This window comes from Schistocerca piceifrons, unplaced genomic scaffold, assembly GCF_021461385.2.
Source record: "Schistocerca piceifrons isolate TAMUIC-IGC-003096 unplaced genomic scaffold, iqSchPice1.1 HiC_scaffold_1693, whole genome shotgun sequence".
NCBI lineage: Eukaryota > Metazoa > Arthropoda > Insecta > Orthoptera > Acrididae > Schistocerca > Schistocerca piceifrons.
In genome coordinates this window covers 109,044-125,136 of record NW_025727560.1, presented here as the reverse complement: position 1 = coordinate 125,136, position 16,093 = coordinate 109,044, and the positions used below count along the sequence as shown (strand labels likewise).

Here is a 16,093-nt window from a genome sequence, read left to right as displayed (position 1 = left end):
TGTCGTTTTCAAAGACTTCCTGGCGAAACTTGGTTTAGCACCATTCTCCCCTCAAACTGAGACAATTTTACTGCCAAATTTCGTACCTTAATGGTCACTACAGTAGTTTAAAATGCTTTAAGCAAGAATCTTTTGTCACAACAGAACGGTGGTAATGGGGAAAGAGGGCCGGTATTAAAATAAAAAAAAAAGTAAATGAAGGGGAGACCAACAGCCACGTGGTGTTCCCAGGCGGGGTCAACCATCCAAGTACTAACCCACGCCCGGATGTTGCTTAAACTTCGGTGATTCGGGACGAGAAACCCGGATTGTACCTCAACATGGTATTGGGGCCGTTGGGCGCCCATATAATGTAGGCCGCATGGCAGAATTCCGCCATTTCGGGTTCCTTTATCCCAACACACACAAAATCTTACTTTTCGGTCCCGAAAGCGAGCCGGCATTTTTTTTTTATTGACAATTCGTCACGTTCATAGCGCCGAACGCAATCCTGAGTTCCAAAAACTTATGAGCCGGAAGGGACGTGGCTTCGTGGTATTTTTTTTTGTGAGCTTTATAAATTTATTTTATTAACAATTACATCGTTACAAGCTAACAACCTTTACCACAATAAAACATGAACAGAATTGTAATTTTAAAGCCACTTCCCTTCCGCAATTCCGACGTGCCCAGCAGAGCGACTGGCCGAACTAGCGGGCGCCGCCGCCGTGTGTGTGTGAGACGCGCAGGCTTCCTCGTTGCACCTCCTGTCATCCGCTTTGGCGCGTGCAGCCTTCGACACTCGCGGAAGACGCAATCTTGTCCCTGGCGTCCAGCGCCAGGAGGGCTGGCGCGCGGCCGGCCGCGTGTGGCCTGTGCGGGGTGTGGCAGTGTCTTGTTGGAGGGGCGCCACTGCTGGCGATGTTGAGCTTCCTCGCCTCGCCTCGCCTCGCCTCAGACGAGGTGTTTGCGTAATTTGCAGTGCATTCGCCACCATTCCTGTCCCCTGTGCCCTGTCCCCGTCCCGACTTGTCCCGACTTTGCTCGACTGCCGCTCCGCTGCCGCTCGGGTCGTGGCCATATAACAGCGCAAGCACAAGAAACGTCTGCAGGAGATGAGGAGACGAGACGAGACGACTAAAGAATAACTTTATGATTACATATCGAAGTAGGGAAATTGTACACCGCCTACACAACAACAGGCGCTGACGTATTTCAGAACATATCTGCCTATTCGTACTGTTTTGTCGTTTTTCAAAGACTTCCTGGCGAACTTGGTTAGCACATTCTCCCTCAAACTGAGACATTTACTGCAATTTCGTACCTTATGGTCACTACAGTAGTTTAAAATGCTTAAGCAAGAATCTTTGTCACAACAGAACGGTGGTATGGAAAGAGGGGCGGTAATAAAAAAAAAAAAAAGTAAATGAAGGGGAGCCAACAGCACGTGGTGTTCCCAGGCGGTCAACCATCCAAGTACTAACCACGCCCGATGTTGCTTAACTTCGGTGATCGGACGAGAACCGGTGTACTCAACATGGTATGGCCGTTGGCGCCCATATAATGTAGGCGCATGTGCAGAATTCGCATTCGGTTCTTATCCCAACACACACAAAATCTTACTTTTCGGTCGAAAGCAGCCGCATTTTTTTTTATTGACAATTCGTCACGTTAGCGCGAACGCAATCCTGAGTTCCAAAACTTATGAGCCGGAAGGACGTGCTTCGTGTATTTTTTTTTTGTGAGCTTTATAAATTTATTTATTAACATTACATCGTTACAAGCCTAACAACTTTACAACATAAAACATGAACAGAATTGTAATTTTAAGCACTTCCCTTCCGCAATCCGACGTGCCAGCAGAGCGACTGCCGAACTAGCGGGCGCGCCGCCGTGTGTGTGAGACGCGCAGCTTCTCGTTGCACCTCCTGTCATCCGCTTGGCGCGTGCAGCCTTCGACACTCGCGGAAGACGCATCTTGTCCCTGGCGTCCAGCGCAGGAGGGCTGGGCGCGCGGCCCGGCCGGCGTGTGGCCTGTGCGGGGTGTGGCAGTGTCTTGATTAGGAGGGCGCCACTGCTGGCGATGTGAGCTTCCTCGCCTCGCCTCGCCTCGCCTCAGACGAGGTGTTTGCGTAATTTGCAGTGCATTCGCACCATTCCTGTCCCTGTGCCTGTCCCCGTCCCGACTTTGTCCCGACTTTGCTCGACTGCCGCTCGCTGCCGCTCGGGTCGTGGCCCATATAACAGCGCAAGCACAAGAAACGTCTGCAGGAGATGAGGAGACGAGACGAGACGACTAAAGAATAACTTTATGATTACATATCGAAGTAGGAATTGTACACCGCTACACAACAACAGGCGCTGACGTATTTCAGAACATATCTGCCTATTCGTACTGTTTTGTCGTTTTCAAAAGACTTCCTGGCGAACTTGGTTAGCACATTCTCCCTCAAACTGAGACATTTACTGCAATTTTCGTACCTTATGTGGTCACTACAGTAGTTTAAAATGCTTAAGCAAGAATCTTTGTCACAACAGAACGGTGGTATGGAAAGAGGGCGGTATAAAAAAAAAAAAAAGTAAATGAAGGGGAGCCAACAGCACGTGGTGTTCCCAGGCGGTCAAACCATCCAAGTACTAACCACGCCCGATGTTGCTTAACTTCGGTTGATCGGACGAGAACCGGTGTACTCCAACATGGTATGGGCCGTTGGCGCCCATATAATGTAGGCGCATGGCAGAATTCGCATTCGGTTCTTATCCCAACACACACAAAATCTTACTTTTCGGTCGAAAGCAGCCGCATTTTTTTTTATTGACAATTCGTCACGTTAGCGCGAACGCAATCCTGAGTTCCAAAACTTATGAGCCGGAAGGACGTGCTTCGTGTATTTTTTTTTTGGTGAGCTTTATAAATTTATTTATTAACATTACATCGTTACAAGCTAACAACTTTACAACATAAAACATGAACAGAATTGTAATTTTAAGCACTTCCTTCCGCAATCCGACGTGCCAGCAGAGCGACTGCCGAACTAGCGGGGCGCGCCGCGTGTGGTGAGACGCGCAGCTTCTCGTTGCACCTCCTGTCATCCGCTTGGCGCGTGCAGCCTTCGACACTCGCGGAAGACGCATCTTGTCCCTGGCGTCCAGCGCAGGAGGGCTGGCGCGCCGGCCGGCCGGCGTGTGGCCTGTGCGGGGTTGTGGCAGTGGTCTTGTTGGAGGGCGCCACTGCTGCGAGTGTGAGCTTCCTCGCCTCGCCTCGCCTCGCCTCAGACGAGGTGTTTGCGTAATTTGCAGTGCATTCGCACCATTCCTGTCCCTGTGCCTGTCCCCGTCCCGACTTGTCCCGACTTTGCTCGACTGCCGCCTCGCTGCCGCTCGGGTCGTGGCCCATATAACAGCGCAAGCACAAGAAACGTCTGCAGGAGATGAGGAGACGAGACGAGACGACTAAAGAATAACTTTATGATTACATATCGAAAGTAGGAATTGTACACCGCTACACAACAACAGGCGCTGACGTATTTCAGAACATATCTGCCTATTCGTACTGTTTTGTCGTTTTCAAAGACTTCCTGGCGAACTTGGTTAGCACATTCTCCCTCAAACTGAGACATTTACTGCAATTTCGTACCTTATGGTCACTACAGTAGTTTAAAAATGCTTAAGCAAGAATCTTTGTCACAACAGAACGGTGGTATGGGAAAGAGGGCGGTATAAAAAAAAAAAAAAGTAAATGAAGGGGAGCCAACAGCACGTGGTGTTCCCAGGCGGTCACCCATCCAAGTACTAACCACGCCCGATGTTGCTTAACTTCCGGTGATCGGACGAGAACCGGTGTACTCAACATGGTATGGCCGTTGGCGCCCATATAATGTAGGCGCATGGCAGAATTCGCATTCGGTTCTTATCCCAACACACACAAAATCTTACTTTTCGGTTCGAAAGCAGCCGCATTTTTTTTTATTGACAATTCGTCACGTTAGCGCGAACGCAATCCTGAGTTCCAAAACTTATTGAGCCCGGAAGGACGTGCTTCGTGTATTTTTTTTTTGTGAGCTTTATAAATTTATTTATTAACATTACATCGTTACAAGCTAACAACTTTACAACATAAAACATGAACAGAATTGTAATTTTAAGCACTTCCTTCCGCAATCCGACGTGCCAGCAGAGCGACTGCCGAACTAGCGGGCGCGCCGCCGTGTGTGTGAGACGCGCAGCTTCTCGTTGCACCTCCTGTCATCCGCTTGGCGCGTGCAGCCTTCGACACTCGCGGAAGACGCATCTTGTCCCTGGCGTCCAGCGCAGGAGGGCTGGCGCGCGGCCGGCCGGCGTGTGGCCTGTGCGGGGTGTGGCAGTGTCTTGTTGGAGGGCGCCACTGCTGGCGATGTGAGCTTCCTCGCCTCGCCTCGCCTCGCCTCAGACGAGGTGTTTGCGTAATTTGCAGTGCATTCGCACCATTCCTGTCCCTGTGCCTGTCCCCGTCCCGACTTGTCCCGACCTTTGCTCGTTCTGCCGCTCGCTGCCGCTCGGGTCGTGGCCATATAACAGCGCAGCACAAGAAACGTCTGCAGGAGATGAGGAGACGAGACGAGGACGACTAAAGAATAACTTTATGATTACATATCGAAGTAGGAATTGTACACCGCTACACAACAACAGGCGCTGACGTATTTCAGAACATATCTGCCTATTCGTACTGTTTTGTCGTTTTCAAAGACTTCCTGGCGAACTTGGTTAGCACATTCTCCCTCAAACTGAGACATTTACTGCAATTTCGTACCTTATGGTCACTACAGTAGTTTAAAATGCTTAAGCAAGAATCTTTGTCACAACAGAACGGTGGTATGGAAAGAGGGCGGTATAAAAAAAAAAAAAAGTAAATGAAGGGGAGCCAACAGCACGTGGGTGTTCCCAGGCGGTCAACCATCCAAGTACTAACCACGCCCGATGTTGCTTAACTTCGGTGATCGGACGAGAACCGGTTGTACTCAACATGGTATGGCCGTTGGCGCCCATATAATGTAGGCGCATGGCAGAATTCGCATTCGGTTCTTATCCCAACACACACAAAATCTTACTTTTCGGTCGAAAGCCCAGCCGCATTTTTTTTTATTGACAATTCGTCACGTTAGCGCGAACGCAATCCTGAGTTCCAAAACTTATGAGCCGGAAGGACGTGCTTCGTGTATTTTTTTTTTGTGAGCTTTATAAATTTATTTATTAACATTACATCGTTACAAGCTAACAACTTTACAACATAAAACATGAACAGAATTGTAATTTTAAGCACTTCCTTCCGCAATCCGACGTGCCAGCAGAGCGACTGCCGAACTAGCGGGCGCGCCGCCGTGTGTGTGAAGACGCGCAGCTTCTCGTTGCACCTCCTGTCATCCGCTTGGCGCGTGCAGCCTTCGACACTCGCGGAAGACGCATCTTGTCCCTGGCGTCCAGCGCAGGAGGGCTGGCGCGCGGCCGGCCGGCGTGTGGCCTGTGCGGGGTGTGGCAGTGTCTTGTTGGAGGGCGCCACTGCTGGCGATGTGAGCTTCCTCGCCTCGCCTCGCCTCGCCTCAGACGAGGTGTTTGCGTAATTTGCAGTGCATTCGCACCATTCCTGTCCCTGTGCCTGTCCCCGTCCCGACTTGTCCCGACTTTGCTCGACTGCCGCTCGCTGCCGCTCGGGTCGTGGCCCATATAACAGCGCAAGCACAAGAAACGTCTGCAGGAGATGAGGAGACGAGACGAGACGACTAAAGAATAACTTTATGATTACATATCGAAGTAGGAATTGTACACCGCTACACAACAACAGGCGCTGACGTATTTCAGAACATATCTGCCTATTCGTACTGTTTTGTCGTTTTCAAAGACTTCCTGGCGAACTTGGTTAGCACATTCTCCCTCAAACTGAGACATTTACTGCAATTTCGTACCTTATGGTCACTACAGTAGTTTAAAATGCTTAAGCAAGAATCTTTGTCACAACAGAACGGTGGTATGGAAAGAGGGCGGTATAAAAAAAAAAAAAGTAAATGAAGGGGAGCCAACAGCACGTGGTGTTCCCAGGCGGTCAACCATCCAAGTACTAACCACGCCCGATGTTGCTTAACTTCGGTGATCGGACGAGAACCGGTGTACTCAACATGGTATGGCCGTTGGCGCCCATATAATGTAGGCGCATGGCAGAATTCGCATTCGGTTCTTATCCCAACACACACAAAATCTTACTTTTCGGTCGAAAGCAGCCGCATTTTTTTTTATTGACAATTCGTCACGTTAGCGCGAACGCAATCCTGAGTTCCAAAAACTTATGAGCCGGAAGGACGTGCTTCGTGTATTTTTTTTTTGTGAGCTTTATAAATTTATTTATTAACATTACATCGTTACAAGCTAACAACTTTACAACATAAAACATGAACAGAATTGTAATTTTAAGCACTTCCTTCCGCAATCCGACGTGCCAGCAGAGCGACTGCCGAACTAGCGGGCGCGCCGCCGTGTGTGTGAGACGCGCAGCTTCTCGTTGCACCTCCTGTCATCCGCTTGGCGCGTGCAGCCTTCGACACTCGCGGAAGACGCATCTTGTCCCTGGCGTCCAGCGCAGGGAGGGCTGGCGCGCCGGCCGGCCGGCGTGTGGCCTGTGCGGGGTGTGGCAGTGTCTTGTTGGAGGGCGCCACTGCTGGCGATGTGAGCTTCCTCGCCTCGCCTCGCCTCGCCTCAGACGAGGTGTTTGCGTAATTTGCAGTGCATTCGCACCATTCCTGTCCCTGTGCCTGTCCCCGTCCCGACTTGTCCCGACTTTGCTCGACTGCCGCTCGCTGCCGCTCGGGTCGTGGCCCATATAACAGCGCAAGCACAAGAAACGTCTGCAGGAGATGAGGAGACGAGACGAGACGACTAAAGAATAACTTTATGATTACATATCGAAGTAGGAATTGTACACCGCTACACAACAACAGGCGCTGACGTATTCAGAACATATCTGCCTATTCGTACTGTTTTGTCGTTTTCAAAGACTTCCTGGCGAACTTGGTTAGCACATTCTCCCTCAAACTGAGACATTTACTGCAATTTCGTACCTTATGGTCACTACAGTAGTTTAAAATGCTTAAGCAAGAATCTTTGTCACAACAGAACGGTGGTATGGAAAGAGGGCGGTATAAAAAAAAAAAAAGTAAATGAAGGGGGAGCCAACAGCACGTTGGTGTTCCCAGGCGGTCAACCATCCAAGTACTAACCACGCCCGATGTTGCTTAACTTCGGTGATCGGACGAGAACCGGTGTACTCAACATGGTATGGCCGTTGGCGCCCATATAATGTAGGCGCATGGCAGAATTCGCATTCGGTTCTTATCCCAACACACACAAAATCTTACTTTTCGGTCGAAAGCAGCCGCATTTTTTTTTATTGACAATTCGTCACGTTAGCGCGAACGCAATCCTGAGTTCCAAAACTTATGAGCCGGAAGGACGTGCTTCGTGTATTTTTTTTTTGTGAGCTTTATAAATTTATTTATTAACATTACATCGTTACAAGCTAACAACTTTACAACATAAAACAATGAACAGAATTGTAATTTTAAGCACTTCCTTCCGCAATCCGACGTGCCAGCAGAGCGACTGCCGAACTAGCGGGCGCGCCGCCGTGTGTGTGAGACGCGCAGCTTCTCGTTGCACCTCCTGTCATCCGCTTGGCGCGTGCAGCCTTCGACACTCGCGGAAGACGCATCTTGTCCCTGGCGTCCAGCGCAGGAGGGCTGGCGCGCGGCCGGCCGGCGTGTGGCCTGTGCGGGGGTGTGGCAGTGTCTTGTTGGAGGGCGCCACTGCTGGCGATGTGAGCTTCCTCGCCTCGCCTCGCCTCGCCTCAGACGAGGTGTTTGCGTAATTTGCAGTGCATTCGCACCATTCCTGTCCCTGTGCCTGTCCCCGTCCCGACTTGTCCCGACTTTGCTCGACTGCCGCTCGCTGCCGCTCGGGTCGTGGCCCATATAACAGCGCAAGCACAAGAAACGTCTGCAGGAGATGAGGAGACGAGACGAGACGACTAAAGAATAACTTTATGATTACATATCGAAGTAGGAATTTGTACACCGCTACACAACAACAGGCGCTGACGTATTTCAGAACATATCTGCCTATTCGTACTGTTTTGTCGTTTTCAAGACTTCCTGGCGAACTTGGTTAGCACATTCTCCCTCAAACTGAGACATTTACTGCAATTTCGTACCTTATGGTCACTACAGTAGTTTAAAATGCTTAAGCAAGAATCTTTGTCACAACAGAACGGTGGTATGGAAAGAGGGCGGTATAAAAAAAAAAAAAGTAAATGAAGGGGAGCCAACAGCACGTGGTGTTCCCAGGCGGTCAACCATCCAAGTACTAACCACGCCCGATGTTGCTTAACTTCGGTGATCGACGAGAACCGGTGTACTCAACATGGTATGGCCGTTGGCGCCCATATAATGTAGGCGCATGGCAGAATTCGCATTCGGTTCTTATCCCAACACACACAAAATCTTACTTTTCGGTCGAAAGCAGCCGCATTTTTTTTTATTGACAATTCGTCACGTTAGCGCGAACGCAATCCTGAGTCCAAAACTTATGAGCCGGAAGGACGTGCTTCGTGTATTTTTTTTTTGTGAGCTTTATAAATTTATTTATTAACATTACATCGTTACAAGCTAACAACTTTACAACATAAAACATGAACAGAATTGTAATTTTAAGCACTTCCTTCCGCAATCCGACGTGCCAGCAGAGCGACTGCCGAACTAGCGGGCGCGCCGCCGTGTGTGTGAGACGCGCAGCTTCTCGTTGCACCTCCTGTCATCCGCTTGGCGCGTGCAGCCTTCGACACTCGCGGAAGACGCATCTTGTCCCTGGCGTCCAGCGCAGGAGGGCTGGCGCGCGGCCGGCCGGCGTGTGGCCTGTGCGGGGTGTGGCAGTGTCTTGTTGGAGGGCGCCACTGCTGGCGATGTGAGCTTCCTCGCCTCGCCTCGCCTCGCCTCAGACGAGGTGTTTGCGTAATTTGCAGTGCATTCGCACCATTCCTGTCCCTGTGCCTGTCCCCGTCCCGACTTGTCCCGACTTTGCTCGACTGCCGCTCGCTGCCGCTCGGGTCGTGGCCCATATAACAGCGCAAGCACAAGAAACGTCTGCAGGAGATGAGGAGACGAGACGAGACGACTAAAGAATAACTTTATGATTACATATCGAAGTAGGAATTGTACACCGCTACACAACAACAGGCGCTGACGTATTTCAGAACATATCTGCCTATTCGTACTGTTTTGTCGTTTTCAAAGACTTCCTGGCGAACTTGGTTAGCACATTCTCCCTCAAACTGAGACATTTACTGCAATTTCGTACCTTATGGTCACTACAGTAGTTTAAAATGCTTAAGCAAGAATCTTTGTCACAACAGAACGGTGGTATGGAAAGAGGGCGGTATAAAAAAAAAAAAAGTAAATGAAGGGGAGCCAACAGCACGTGGTGTTCCCAGGCGGTCAACCATCCAAGTACTAACCACGCCCGATGTTGCTTAACTTCGGTGATCGGACGAGAACCGGTGTACTCAACATGGTATGGCCGTTGGCGCCCATATAATGTAGGCGCATGGCAGAATTCGCATTCGGTTCTTATCCCAACACACACAAAATCTTACTTTTCGGTCGAAAGCAGCCGCATTTTTTTTTATTGACAATTCGTCACGTTAGCGCGAACGCAATCCTGAGTTCCAAAACTTATGAGCCGGAAGGACGTGCTTCGTGTATTTTTTTTTTGTGAGCTTTATAAATTTATTTATTAACATTACATCGTTACAAGCTAACAACTTTACAACATAAAACATGAACAGAATTGTAATTTTAAGCACTTCCTTCCGCAATCCGACGTGCCAGCAGAGCGACTGCCGAACTAGCGGGCGCGCCGCCGTGTGTGTGAGACGCGCAGCTTCTCGTTGCACCTCCTGTCATCCGCTTGGCGCGTGCAGCCTTCGACACTCGCGGAAGACGCATCTTGTCCCTGGCGTCCAGCGCAGGAGGGCTGGCGCGCGGCCGGCCGGCGTGTGGCCTGTGCGGGGTGTGGCAGTGTCTTGTTGGAGGGCGCCACTGCTGGCGATGTGAGCTTCCTCGCCTCGCCTCGCCTCGCCTCAGACGAGGTGTTTGCGTAATTTGCAGTGCATTCGCACCATTCCTGTCCCTGTGCCTGTCCCCGTCCCGACTTGTCCCGACTTTGCTCGACTGCCGCTCGCTGCCGCTCGGGTCGTGGCCCATATAACAGCGCAAGCACAAGAAACGTCTGCAGGAGATGAGGAGACGAGACGAGACGACTAAAGAATAACTTTATGATTACATATCGAAGTAGGAATTGTACACCGCTACACAACAACAGGCGCTGACGTATTTCAGAACATATCTGCCTATTCGTACTGTTTTGTCGTTTTCAAAGACTTCCTGGCGAACTTGGTTAGCACATTCTCCCTCAAACTGAGACATTTACTGCAATTTCGTACCTTATGGTCACTACAGTAGTTTAAAATGCTTAAGCAAGAATCTTTGTCACAACAGAACGGTGGTATGGAAAGAGGGCGGTATAAAAAAAAAAAAAGTAAATGAAGGGGAGCCAACAGCACGTGGTGTTCCCAGGCGGTCAACCATCCAAGTACTAACCACGCCCGATGTTGCTTAACTTCGGTGATCGGACGAGAACCGGTGTACTCAACATGGTATGGCCGTTGGCGCCCATATAATGTAGGCGCATGGCAGAATTCGCATTCGGTTCTTATCCCAACACACACAAAATCTTACTTTTCGGTCGAAAGCAGCCGCATTTTTTTTTATTGACAATTCGTCACGTTAGCGCGAACGCAATCCTGAGTTCCAAAACTTATGAGCCGGAAGGACGTGCTTCGTGTATTTTTTTTTTGTGAGCTTTATAAATTTATTTATTAACATTACATCGTTACAAGCTAACAACTTTACAACATAAAACATGAACAGAATTGTAATTTTAAGCACTTCCTTCCGCAATCCGACGTGCCAGCAGAGCGACTGCCGAACTAGCGGGCGCGCCGCCGTGTGTGTGAGACGCGCAGCTTCTCGTTGCACCTCCTGTCATCCGCTTGGCGCGTGCAGCCTTCGACACTCGCGGAAGACGCATCTTGTCCCTGGCGTCCAGCGCAGGAGGGCTGGCGCGCGGCCGGCCGGCGTGTGGCCTGTGCGGGGTGTGGCAGTGTCTTGTTGGAGGGCGCCACTGCTGGCGATGTGAGCTTCCTCGCCTCGCCTCGCCTCGCCTCAGACGAGGTGTTTGCGTAATTTGCAGTGCATTCGCACCATTCCTGTCCCTGTGCCTGTCCCCGTCCCGACTTGTCCCGACTTTGCTCGACTGCCGCTCGCTGCCGCTCGGGTCGTGGCCCATATAACAGCGCAAGCACAAGAAACGTCTGCAGGAGATGAGGAGACGAGACGAGACGACTAAAGAATAACTTTATGATTACATATCGAAGTAGGAATTGTACACCGCTACACAACAACAGGCGCTGACGTATTTCAGAACATATCTGCCTATTCGTACTGTTTTGTCGTTTTCAAAGACTTCCTGGCGAACTTGGTTAGCACATTCTCCCTCAAACTGAGACATTTACTGCAATTTCGTACCTTATGGTCACTACAGTAGTTTAAAATGCTTAAGCAAGAATCTTTGTCACAACAGAACGGTGGTATGGAAAGAGGGCGGTATAAAAAAAAAAAAAGTAAATGAAGGGGAGCCAACAGCACGTGGTGTTCCCAGGCGGTCACCCATCCAAGTACTAACCACGCCCGATGTTGCTTAACTTCGGTGATCGGACGAGAACCGGTGTACTCAACATGGTATGGCCGTTGGCGCCCATATAATGTAGGCGCATGGCAGAATTCGCATTCGGTTCTTATCCCAACACACACAAAATCTTACTTTTCGGTCGAAAGCAGCCGCATTTTTTTTTATTGACAATTCGTCACGTTAGCGCGAACGCAATCCTGAGTTCCAAAACTTATGAGCCGGAAGGACGTGCTTCGTGTATTTTTTTTTGTGAGCTTTATAAATTTATTTATTAACATTACATCGTTACAAGCTAACAACTTTACAACATAAAACATGAACAGAATTGTAATTTTAAGCACTTCCTTCCGCAATCCGACGTGCCAGCAGAGCGACTGCCGAACTAGCGGGCGCGCCGCCGTGTGTGTGAGACGCGCAGCTTCTCGTTGCACCTCCTGTCATCCGCTTGGCGCGTGCAGCCTTCGACACTCGCGGAAGACGCATCTTGTCCCTGGCGTCCAGCGCAGGAGGGCTGGCGCGCGGCCGGCCGGCGTGTGGCCTGTGCGGGGTGTGGCAGTGTCTTGTTGGAGGGCGCCACTGCTGGCGATGTGAGCTTCCTCGCCTCGCCTCGCCTCGCCTCAGACGAGGTGTTTGCGTAATTTGCAGTGCATTCGCACCATTCCTGTCCCTGTGCCTGTCCCCGTCCCGACTTGTCCCGACTTTGCTCGACTGCCGCTCGCTGCCGCTCGGGTCGTGGCCCATATAACAGCGCAAGCACAAGAAACGTCTGCAGGAGATGAGGAGACGAGACGAGACGACTAAAGAATAACTTTATGATTACATATCGAAGTAGGAATTGTACACCGCTACACAACAACAGGCGCTGACGTATTTCAGAACATATCTGCCTATTCGTACTGTTTTGTCGTTTTCAAAGACTTCCTGGCGAACTTGGTTAGCACATTCTCCCTCAAACTGAGACATTTACTGCAATTTCGTACCTTATGGTCACTACAGTAGTTTAAAATGCTTAAGCAAGAATCTTTGTCACAACAGAACGGTGGTATGGAAAGAGGGCGGTATAAAAAAAAAAAAAGTAAATGAAGGGGAGCCAACAGCACGTGGTGTTCCCAGGCGGTCAACCATCCAAGTACTAACCACGCCCGATGTTGCTTAACTTCGGTGATCGGACGAGAACCGGTGTACTCAACATGGTATGGCCGTTGGCGCCCATATAATGTAGGCGCATGGCAGAATTCGCATTCGGTTCTTATCCCAACACACACAAAATCTTACTTTTCGGTCGAAAGCAGCCGCATTTTTTTTTATTGACAATTCGTCACGTTAGCGCGAACGCAATCCTGAGTTCCAAAACTTATGAGCCGGAAGGACGTGCTTCGTGTATTTTTTTTTTGTGAGCTTTATAAATTTATTTATTAACATTACATCGTTACAAGCTAACAACTTTACAACATAAAACATGAACAGAATTGTAATTTTAAGCACTTCCTTCCGCAATCCGACGTGCCAGCAGAGCGACTGCCGAACTAGCGGGCGCGCCGCCGTGTGTGTGAGACGCGCAGCTTCTCGTTGCACCTCCTGTCATCCGCTTGGCGCGTGCAGCCTTCGACACTCGCGGAAGACGCATCTTGTCCCTGGCGTCCAGCGCAGGAGGGCTGGCGCGCGGCCGGCCGGCGTGTGGCCTGTGCGGGGTGTGGCAGTGTCTTGTTGGAGGGCGCCACTGCTGGCGATGTGAGCTTCCTCGCCTCGCCTCGCCTCGCCTCAGACGAGGTGTTTGCGTAATTTGCAGTGCATTCGCACCATTCCTGTCCCTGTGCCTGTCCCCGTCCCGACTTGTCCCGACTTTGCTCGACTGCCGCTCGCTGCCGCTCGGGTCGTGGCCCATATAACAGCGCAAGCACAAGAAACGTCTGCAGGAGATGAGGAGACGAGACGAGACGACTAAAGAATAACTTTATGATTACATATCGAAGTAGGAATTGTACACCGCTACACAACAACAGGCGCTGACGTATTTCAGAACATATCTGCCTATTCGTACTGTTTTGTCGTTTTCAAAGACTTCCTGGCGAACTTGGTTAGCACATTCTCCCTCAAACTGAGACATTTACTGCAATTTCGTACCTTATGGTCACTACAGTAGTTTAAAATGCTTAAGCAAGAATCTTTGTCACAACAGAACGGTGGTATGGAAAGAGGGCGGTATAAAAAAAAAAAAAGTAAATGAAGGGGAGCCAACAGCACGTGGTGTTCCCAGGCGGTCAACCATCCAAGTACTAACCACGCCCGATGTTGCTTAACTTCGGTGATCGGACGAGAACCGGTGTACTCAACATGGTATGGCCGTTGGCGCCCATATAATGTAGGCGCATGGCAGAATTCGCATTCGGTTCTTATCCCAACACACACAAAATCTTACTTTTCGGTCGAAAGCAGCCGCATTTTTTTTTATTGACAATTCGTCACGTTAGCGCGAACGCAATCCTGAGTTCCAAAACTTATGAGCCGGAAGGACGTGCTTCGTGTATTTTTTTTTTGTGAGCTTTATAAATTTATTTATTAACATTACATCGTTACAAGCTAACAACTTTACAACATAAAACATGAACAGAATTGTAATTTTAAGCACTTCCTTCCGCAATCCGACGTGCCAGCAGAGCGACTGCCGAACTAGCGGGCGCGCCGCCGTGTGTGTGAGACGCGCAGCTTCTCGTTGCACCTCCTGTCATCCGCTTGGCGCGTGCAGCCTTCGACACTCGCGGAAGACGCATCTTGTCCCTGGCGTCCAGCGCAGGAGGGCTGGCGCGCGGCCGGCCGGCGTGTGGCCTGTGCGGGGTGTGGCAGTGTCTTGTTGGAGGGCGCCACTGCTGGCGATGTGAGCTTCCTCGCCTCGCCTCGCCTCGCCTCAGACGAGGTGTTTGCGTAATTTGCAGTGCATTCGCACCATTCCTGTCCCTGTGCCTGTCCCCGTCCCGACTTGTCCCGACTTTGCTCGACTGCCGCTCGCTGCCGCTCGGGTCGTGGCCCATATAACAGCGCAAGCACAAGAAACGTCTGCAGGAGATGAGGAGACGAGACGAGACGACTAAAGAATAACTTTATGATTACATATCGAAGTAGGAATTGTACACCGCTACACAACAACAGGCGCTGACGTATTTCAGAACATATCTGCCTATTCGTACTGTTTTGTCGTTTTCAAAGACTTCCTGGCGAACTTGGTTAGCACATTCTCCCTCAAACTGAGACATTTACTGCAATTTCGTACCTTATGGTCACTACAGTAGTTTAAAATGCTTAAGCAAGAATCTTTGTCACAACAGAACGGTGGTATGGAAAGAGGGCGGTATAAAAAAAAAAAAAGTAAATGAAGGGGAGCCAACAGCACGTGGTGTTCCCAGGCGGTCACCCATCCAAGTACTAACCACGCCCGATGTTGCTTAACTTCGGTGATCGGACGAGAACCGGTGTACTCAACATGGTATGGCCGTTGGCGCCCATATAATGTAGGCGCATGGCAGAATTCGCATTCGGTTCTTATCCCAACACACACAAAATCTTACTTTTCGGTCGAAAGCAGCCGCATTTTTTTTTATTGACAATTCGTCACGTTAGCGCGAACGCAATCCTGAGTTCCAAAACTTATGAGCCGGAAGGACGTGCTTCGTGTATTTTTTTTTGTGAGCTTTATAAATTTATTTATTAACATTACATCGTTACAAGCTAACAACTTTACAACATAAAACATGAACAGAATTGTAATTTTAAGCACTTCCTTCCGCAATCCGACGTGCCAGCAGAGCGACTGCCGAACTAGCGGGCGCGCCGCCGTGTGTGTGAGACGCGCAGCTTCTCGTTGCACCTCCTGTCATCCGCTTGGCGCGTGCAGCCTTCGACACTCGCGGAAGACGCATCTTGTCCCTGGCGTCCAGCGCAGGAGGGCTGGCGCGCGGCCGGCCGGCGTGTGGCCTGTGCGGGGTGTGGCAGTGTCTTGTTGGAGGGCGCCACTGCTGGCGATGTGAGCTTCCTCGCCTCGCCTCGCCTCGCCTCAGACGAGGTGTTTGCGTAATTTGCAGTGCATTCGCACCATTCCTGTCCCTGTGCCTGTCCCCGTCCCGACTTGTCCCGACTTTGCTCGACTGCCGCTCGCTGCCGCTCGGGTCGTGGCCCATATAACAGCGCAAGCACAAGAAACGTCTGCAGGAGATGAGGAGACGAGACGAGACGACTAAAGAATAACTTTATGATTACATATCGAAGTAGGAATTGTACACCGCTACACAACAAC

At 50.3% G+C, this 16,093-nt stretch overlaps 12 non-coding genes and 1 pseudogene across 12 annotated transcripts; all 13 read right to left on the bottom strand.

The window, feature by feature from the left end:
- Nucleotides 1–1,414: 1,414 nt before the first annotated feature.
- LOC124737206 lies at nucleotides 1,415–1,533 on the bottom strand. The gene has a single exon (XR_007009565.1). It is a non-coding gene; the product is annotated as a 5S ribosomal RNA (ribosomal RNA).
- A 1,038-nt stretch (nucleotides 1,534–2,571) lies between these two features.
- LOC124737222 lies at nucleotides 2,572–2,694 on the bottom strand (annotated as a pseudogene).
- Nucleotides 2,695–3,727: 1,033 nt separating this feature from the next.
- Nucleotides 3,728–3,847, bottom strand: LOC124737217. Its single transcript, XR_007009575.1, has one exon. It is a non-coding gene; the product is annotated as a 5S ribosomal RNA (ribosomal RNA).
- Nucleotides 3,848–4,877: 1,030 nt separating this feature from the next.
- On the bottom strand, nucleotides 4,878–4,998 carry LOC124737221. Its single transcript, XR_007009578.1, has one exon. It is a non-coding gene; the product is annotated as a 5S ribosomal RNA (ribosomal RNA).
- A 1,028-nt stretch (nucleotides 4,999–6,026) lies between these two features.
- On the bottom strand, nucleotides 6,027–6,145 carry LOC124737205. The gene has a single exon (XR_007009564.1). It is a non-coding gene; the product is annotated as a 5S ribosomal RNA (ribosomal RNA).
- A 1,028-nt stretch (nucleotides 6,146–7,173) lies between these two features.
- Nucleotides 7,174–7,293, bottom strand: LOC124737218. Its single transcript, XR_007009576.1, has one exon. It is a non-coding gene; the product is annotated as a 5S ribosomal RNA (ribosomal RNA).
- Nucleotides 7,294–8,320: 1,027 nt separating this feature from the next.
- On the bottom strand, nucleotides 8,321–8,438 carry LOC124737220. Its single transcript, XR_007009577.1, has one exon. It is a non-coding gene; the product is annotated as a 5S ribosomal RNA (ribosomal RNA).
- Nucleotides 8,439–9,462: 1,024 nt separating this feature from the next.
- Nucleotides 9,463–9,581, bottom strand: LOC124737204. Its single transcript, XR_007009563.1, has one exon. It is a non-coding gene; the product is annotated as a 5S ribosomal RNA (ribosomal RNA).
- A 1,025-nt stretch (nucleotides 9,582–10,606) lies between these two features.
- Nucleotides 10,607–10,725, bottom strand: LOC124737203. The gene has a single exon (XR_007009562.1). It is a non-coding gene; the product is annotated as a 5S ribosomal RNA (ribosomal RNA).
- A 1,025-nt stretch (nucleotides 10,726–11,750) lies between these two features.
- LOC124737194 lies at nucleotides 11,751–11,869 on the bottom strand. Its single transcript, XR_007009554.1, has one exon. It is a non-coding gene; the product is annotated as a 5S ribosomal RNA (ribosomal RNA).
- Nucleotides 11,870–12,893: 1,024 nt separating this feature from the next.
- LOC124737201 lies at nucleotides 12,894–13,012 on the bottom strand. The gene has a single exon (XR_007009560.1). It is a non-coding gene; the product is annotated as a 5S ribosomal RNA (ribosomal RNA).
- Nucleotides 13,013–14,037: 1,025 nt separating this feature from the next.
- LOC124737200 lies at nucleotides 14,038–14,156 on the bottom strand. Its single transcript, XR_007009559.1, has one exon. It is a non-coding gene; the product is annotated as a 5S ribosomal RNA (ribosomal RNA).
- A 1,025-nt stretch (nucleotides 14,157–15,181) lies between these two features.
- Nucleotides 15,182–15,300, bottom strand: LOC124737193. The gene has a single exon (XR_007009553.1). It is a non-coding gene; the product is annotated as a 5S ribosomal RNA (ribosomal RNA).
- Nucleotides 15,301–16,093: the final 793 nt, after the last annotated feature.